The sequence below is a fragment of the Arachis hypogaea genome, chromosome 15 (assembly GCF_003086295.3).
Source record: "Arachis hypogaea cultivar Tifrunner chromosome 15, arahy.Tifrunner.gnm2.J5K5, whole genome shotgun sequence".
In the NCBI taxonomy this organism is placed as follows: domain Eukaryota; kingdom Viridiplantae; phylum Streptophyta; class Magnoliopsida; order Fabales; family Fabaceae; genus Arachis; species Arachis hypogaea.
Window position 1 is genome coordinate 134,615,939 of NC_092050.1, and position 7,124 is coordinate 134,623,062.

At 38.5% G+C, this 7,124-nt stretch overlaps 1 non-coding gene across 1 annotated transcript; it reads left to right on the plus strand.

Moving 5' to 3' along the window:
* The first annotated feature begins 4,146 nt into the window (after positions 1-4,146).
* On the plus strand, positions 4,147-4,254 carry LOC112752548 (small nucleolar RNA R71). The gene has a single exon (XR_003176980.1). It is a non-coding gene; the product is annotated as a small nucleolar RNA R71 (small nucleolar RNA).
* The last annotated feature ends 2,870 nt before the right edge of the window (positions 4,255-7,124 follow it).

Below are 7,124 nucleotides of genomic sequence, written 5' to 3' on the forward strand. Positions count from 1 at the left end.
AACATGTCTCCTAGTCATCATTCTTTCAAGAGCCAACATATTTAACATTCTTAAACAACAACTTCAAAAGACATATGCACTGTTCAAGCATACATTCAGAAAACAAGAAGCATTGTCACCACATCAACATAATTATGCTAAGTTCAAGGATAAATTCAAAACTCATGTACTTCTTGTTCTTTTGAATTAAAACATTTTTCATTTAAGAGAGGTGATGGATTCATAGGACATTCATATCTTTAAGACAAAGTTACTAACTACTAATGATCATGTAATGAAGGCACAAACATAGATAAGCACATAACATAGAAAATGAAAAACAGAGAAAGCAAGAACAAGGAATGAATCCACCTTAGTGATGGTGGCGTTTCCTTCTTGAGGAACCAATGATGTCCTTGAGCTCTTCTATGTCTCTTCCTTGTCTTTGTTGCTCCTCCCTCATTGCTTTTTGATCTTCTCTTATTTCATGAAGTATGATGGAGTGCTCTTGATGTTCCACCCTTAGTTGTCCCATATTGGAACTCAATTCTTCTAGGGAGGTGTTGATGTGCTCCCAATAGTTTTGTGGAGGAAAGTGCATTTGAGGCATTTTCGGAATCTCATGGTGATGAGCTTCTTGCGCCTCTTGAGCTCCATGACTGGGCTCTCTTGCTTGCTCCATCTTTTTCTTAGTGATGGGCTTTTCCTCTTTAATGAGGATATCTCCCTCTATGTCAATCCCAGCTGAATTGCATAGGTGGCAATTGAGGTGAGGAAAGGCTAACCTTGCCATGGTGGAGGACTTGTCAGCCACCTTGTAGAGTTCTTGAGGTATAATCTCATGAACTTCCACCTCTTCTCCAATCATGATGCTATGGATCATGATGGCCCGGTCTATAGTAACTTCAGACCGGTTGCTAGTGGGAATGATTGAGCATTGAATAAACTCCAACCATCCTCTAGCAATAGGCTTGAGGTCCAATCTTCTTAGTTGAACCGGCTTGCCTTTGGAGTCAATCTTCCATTGAGCTCCTTCTACACATATGTCCATAAGGACTTGGTCCAACCTTTGATCAAAGTTGACTCTCCTTGTGTAGGGGCGTGCGTTTTCTTCCATGTATGGCAAGTTGAACGCCAACCTCACATTCTCCGGACTAAAATCTAAGTATTTCCTCCGAACCATTGTAACATAGTTCTTTGGATCCGGGTTCTTACTTTGATCATGGTTCTTGGTGATCCATGCATTGGCATAGAACTCTTGAACTATTAGGATGCCGACTTGTTGGATGGGATTTGTTAGAACTTCCCAACCTCTTCTTTGAATTTCATGTCGGATCTCCGGATACTCATTTCTTTTGAGTTTAAAAGGGACCTCAGGGATCACCTTCTTCCTGGCCACAACATCATAGAAGTGGTCTTGATGGGCTTTGGAGATGAACCTTTCCATCTCCCATGACTCGGATGTGGAAGCTTTTATCTTTCCTTTCCCTCTTCTAGAGGATTCTCCGGTCTTAGGTGCCATCAATGGTAATGGAAAAACAAAAAAGCTATGCTTTTACCACACCAAACTTAGAATATTGCTCGCCCTCGAGCAATAAACAAAAAAATAGAAGAAGAAGAAGAAGAAATATGGAGAGGGAGAGGGAGATGTGGTTTCGGCTAAGGAGAGTGTAGAGGGGTGTGTTGTGTGAATTTGGTGAAGAATGGAGGTCTTTATATAGGGAATGGAGGGGGGGTTAAGGTTCGGCCATATGGGTGGGTTTGGGTGGGAAATTGGTTTTGAATTTTGAAGGTAGGTGGAGTTTATGAGGTAGGTTTATTGGGAAGAGTGGGTGGATATGAGTGGTGAAGAGGTGATGGGGAAGAGAGTTTGAGGTGATTGGTGAAGGGTTTTTGGGTAAGAGTGTTTATGGGGTTGTGTGAAAGAGAGTGGTGAGAAGAAGTGAGTGGAGGTAGGTGGGGATCTGTGGGGTCTACAGATCCTGAGTGGATCCTGTGGGATCCACAGATCCTGAGTGGATCCTGTGGGGTCCACAGATCCTGAGGTGTCCAAGGATTTACATCCCTGCACCCATTAGGCATGTAAAAATGCCTTTGTATCCAACTCTGGGCGTTCAGCGCCAGGTTGGTGGCCATTTTGGGCGTTCAACGCCCATCTGTGTGCCATTTCTGGCATTGAACGCCAGAACCATGCCTGTTCTGGCGTTCAGCGCCCAGAAGCTGCCCATTTTGGGCGTTCAGCGCCAGAACCATGCTCTGTTCTGGCGCTGAACGCCAGACAGATGCTCTTCCAGGGTGTAATTTTTCTTCTGCTGTTTTTGATTCCGTTTTCAATTTTTATATTTATTTTGTGACTCCACATGATCATGAACCTAAGAAAACATGAAAAACAATAAAAATAAGAATTAGATAAACATTGGGTTGCCTCCCAACAAGCGCTTCTTTAATGTCAATAGCTTGACAGTGGGCTCTCATGGAGCCTCACAGATGTGCAGAGCTTTGTTGAAACTCTCCAACACCAAACTTAGAGTTTGGATATGGGAGTTCAACACCAAACTTAGAGTTTGGTTGTGGCCTCCCAACACCAAACTTAGAGTTTGACTGTGGGGGCTTTGGTTGACTCTGCTTGGAGAGAAGCTTTTTCTGCTTCCTCTCCATGGTTGCAGAGGGAGATCCTCGAGTTTTAAACACAAGGGACTTCTCATTCCATTGAAGGAATATTTCACCTCTGTCAACATCAATCACAGCTCTTGCTGTGGCCAGGAAAGGTCTTCCTAGGATGATGGATTCATCCTCTTCCTTTCCAGTATCCAGGACTATGAAATCAGTAGGTATGTAAAGGCCCTCAACCTTTACTAATACATCTTCTACTTGTCCATAAGCCTGTTTTCTTGAGCTGTCTGCCATCTCCAGTGAGATTTTAGCAGCTTGCACCCCATAGATTCCCAGTTTCTCTATTACAGAGAGGGGCATGAGGTTTATCCCTGAACCAAGGTCACACAGAGCCTTAAAGATCATGGTGCCTATGGTACAAGGGATTATGAACTTTCCAGGATCCTGTCTCTTCTGAGGCAATGTCAGTTGATCCAGATCACTTAGTTCATTGATGAACAAGGGAGGTTCAACTTCCCAAGCATCAATGCCAAATAATTTGGCATTCAGCTTCATGATTGCACCAAGAAACTTGGCAGTTTGCTCTTCAGTGACATTCTCATTCTATTCAGAAGAGGAATACTCATCAGAGCTCATGAAGGGCATAAGGAGGTTCAATGGAATCTCTATGGTCTCTAGATGAGCCTCAGAGTCCTTTGGTTTCTCAGAGGGAAGCTCCTTATTGATCACTGGACGTCCCAGGAGGTCTTCCTCCTTGGGATTCACGTCCTCTCCTCTCCTCACAGGTTCGGCCATGGCGCTTATGTCAATGGCCTTGCACTCTCCTTTTGGGTTCTCTTCTGTATTGCTTGGGAGAGTACTAGGAGGGATTTCAGTGATCCTTTTACTCAGCTGGCCCACTTGTGCTTCCAAATTTCTAATGGAAGACCTTGTTTCATTCATGAAACTTACAGTGGCCTTAGATAGATCAGAGACTAGATTTGCTAAATTAGAAGCATTTTGTTCAGAGTTCTCTGTCTGTTGCTGAGTGGATGATGGAAAAGGCTTGCTATTGCTAAACCTGTTTCTTCCACCATTATTAAAGCCTTGTTGGGGCTTTTGATCCTTCCATGAGAAATTTGGATGATCTCTCCATGTTGAGTTATAGGTGTTTCCATAAGGTTCACCTAAGTAATTTACCTCTGCTATTGCAGGGTTCTCAGGATCATAAGCTTCTTCTTCAGAAGATGCCTCTTGAGTACTGTTGGATGCAGCTTGCATTCCATGCAGACTCTGAGAGATCATATTGACTTGCTGAGTCAATATTTTATTCTGTGCCAATATGGCATTCAGAGTATCAACTTCAAGAACTCCCTTCTTCATAGGCGTCCCATTACTCACAGGATTCCTTTTAGAAGTGTACATGAACTGGTTATTAGCAACCATGTCAATGAATTCTTGAGCTTCTGCAGGCGTTTTCTTTAGGTGAATGGATCCACCTGCAGAAGTGTCCAGTGACATCTTTGATAGCTCAGATAAACCATCATAGAATATATCCAGGATGGTCCATTCTGAAAGCATGTCAGAAGGACACTTTTTGGTCAACTGTTTGTATCTTTCCCAAGCTTCATAGAGGGATTCACCTTCTTTCTGTCTGAAGGTTTGAACATCAGCTCTAAGCTTGCTCAGCTTTTGAGGCGGAAAGTACTTGGCTAAGAAAGCCGTGACCAGCTTATCCCAAGAGTTCAGGCTGTCTTTGGGTTGGGAATCCAACCATAATCTAGCTCTGTCTCTTACAGCAAAAGGGAAAAGCATGAGCCTGTAGACTTCAGGATCTACTCCATTAGTCTTAACAGTATCACATATTTGCAAGAATTCAGTTAAGAACTGAAAAGGATCTTCAGATGGAAGTCCATGAAACTTGTAGTTCTGCTGCATCAGAGAAACTAATTGAGGTTTCAGCTCAAAATTGTTTGCTCCAATGGCAGGAATGGAGATGCTTCTTCCATGTAAATTGGAATTAGGTGCAGTAAAGTCACCAAGCATTCTCCTTGCATTGTTGTTGGGTTCGGCTGCCATCTCCTTTACTTGTTCGAAATTTTCAATCAAGTTGTCTCTGGATTGTTGTAATTTAGCTTCTCTTAATTTTCTTTTCAGAGTCCTTTCAGGTTCTGGATCAGCTTCAACAAGAATGCCTTTTTCTCTGTCCCTGCTCATAAGAAAGAAGAGAGAAGAAGAAAAGAAGAGGAATCCTCTATGTCACAGTAAAGAGGATCCTTATTGTTAGTAGAAGAAAAGAAGAAGAAATTCGAACACAGATAGAAGAGGGGGTTCGAATTTGGTGATGATGTGAGGAAGAGATGTTAGTAGATGAATAAATAAATAGAATAAGATGAGAGAGAAGGAGGGAATTTTCGAAAATTATTTTTGAAAAGGAGTTAGTGATTTTTGAAAATGGTTTTTGAAAAATGTTAGTAATTTTCGAAAATTTTTGAAATCAAAAATAAAAATAATTAGTTAATTAAAAAGAAATTTTTGAAAAAGAGGGAAGATATTTTCGAAAACGAGAGAGAGAGAGTTAGTTAGGTGGTTTTGAAAAAGATAAGAAACAAACAAAAAGTTAGTTAGTTAGTTGAAACAAATTTTTAAAAGGTAAGAGGTTAGGAAGTTAGAAAAGATATTTTGAAAAGATATTTTTTTGAAAAAGATAAGATGAGAAGATATTTTTGAAAAGATATGATAAAATTAGTTTTGAAAAAGATTTGATTTTTAAAATCACAATTAATGACTTGATTCATAAGAAATCACAAAATATGATTCTAGAACTTAAAGTTTGAATCTTTCTTAACAAGCAAGTAACAAACTTGAAATTTTGAATCAAAACATTAATTGTTTATGTTATTTTCGAAAATTTGATATAAAAATAAGAAAAAGATTTTTGAAAAATATTTTTGGAATTTTCGAAAATAATTAAGAATTTTGAAAAAGATTTGATTTTTGAAAAATATTTTGAAAAAGATAAGATTTTCAAATTGAAAATTTGAATTGACTCATGAGAAACAATTTGAATTTTTTTAAAAATTTTTGAAAAAGTCAACTCAATTTTCGAATTTGATGAGAGAAAAAGGGAAAGATATAATTTTTTTGATTTTTGAATTTTTATGATGCAAGAGAAAAACACTAAAAGGATGCAATGCATGAAATTTTTAGATCAAAACGATGAATGCATGCATGAATGCTATGAATGTCAAGATGAACACCAAGAACACTATGAAGAACATGATGAACATCAAGAACATATTTTTGAAAAAATTTTTTTTTTTAATGCAAAGAAAACATGCAAGACACCAAACTTAGAATTCTTTAATGCTTAGACACTAAGAATTCAAGAATGCATATGATAAACATGAAAATACACAAAACAAAAAATCATCAAGATCAAACAAGAAGACTTACCAAGAACAACTTGAAGATCATGAAGAACACTATGAATGCATGAATTTTCAAAATATGCAAGATGCATATGCAAGTGACACCAACTTATAATGTGACTCAAGACTCAAACAAGAAACAGAAAATATTTTTGATTTTTTTTTATTTTCTAAATTTTTTTTGGATTTTTTTCGAAAATTATATGAAAAAGAAAAATAAGGATTCCAAAATTTTTAATATGAATTTCAGGAATCTTGCATTCTTAGTCTAAAGCTTCAGTCCAGGAATTAGACATGGCTCACTAGCCAGCCAAGCTTTCAATGAAAGCTCCGGTCCAAAACACTAGACATGGCCAATGGCCAGCCAAGCTTCAGCATTTAACACCAGAGTATATTGCTCTTGATAACAAATTGCTGCTCATCATTTATCAAGTATGTAACTCACCTCTGATGGTTTGGAAGCCTCAGTCCAAAAGAATTTAGACATGGCTTTACAGCCAGCCAGGCTTCACATGCTTCATGAAACACTAGAATTCATTCTTAATAATTTTGAATAAAATTTTGAAAACATTTTTATTTTTTTCGAAAACAGATGAAAATTTTTTTTTTTTTGAAAATATTTTTGAAAAATTTTTGAAAAGAAAACAAAACGAAAAGAAAATTACCTAATCTGAGCAACAAGATGAACCGTCAGTTGTCCAAACTCAAACAATCCCCGGCAACGGCGCCAAAAACTTGGTGCACGAAATTGTGATGTCCAGGCTCAAACTATTCCTGGCACGTGAGCAACTTGGTACGCATGTGATTACACATTCATAATTGTCACAACTTCGATACAACTAACCAGCAAGTGCACTAGGTCGTCCAAGTAATACCTTACGTGAGTAAGGGTCGAATCCCACGGAGATTGTTGGTATGAAGCAAGCTATGGTCACCTTGTAAATCTCAGTCAGGCAGATATAAAGTGATAATGGTGTTTTCGAATTTAATATAATAAAATAGGGATAGAGATACTTATGTAAATCATTGGTAGGAATTTCAGATAAGCGAATGGAGATGCTTTTCGTTCCTCTGAACCTCTGCTTTCCTGCTATCTTCATCCAATCAGTCTTACTCCTTTCC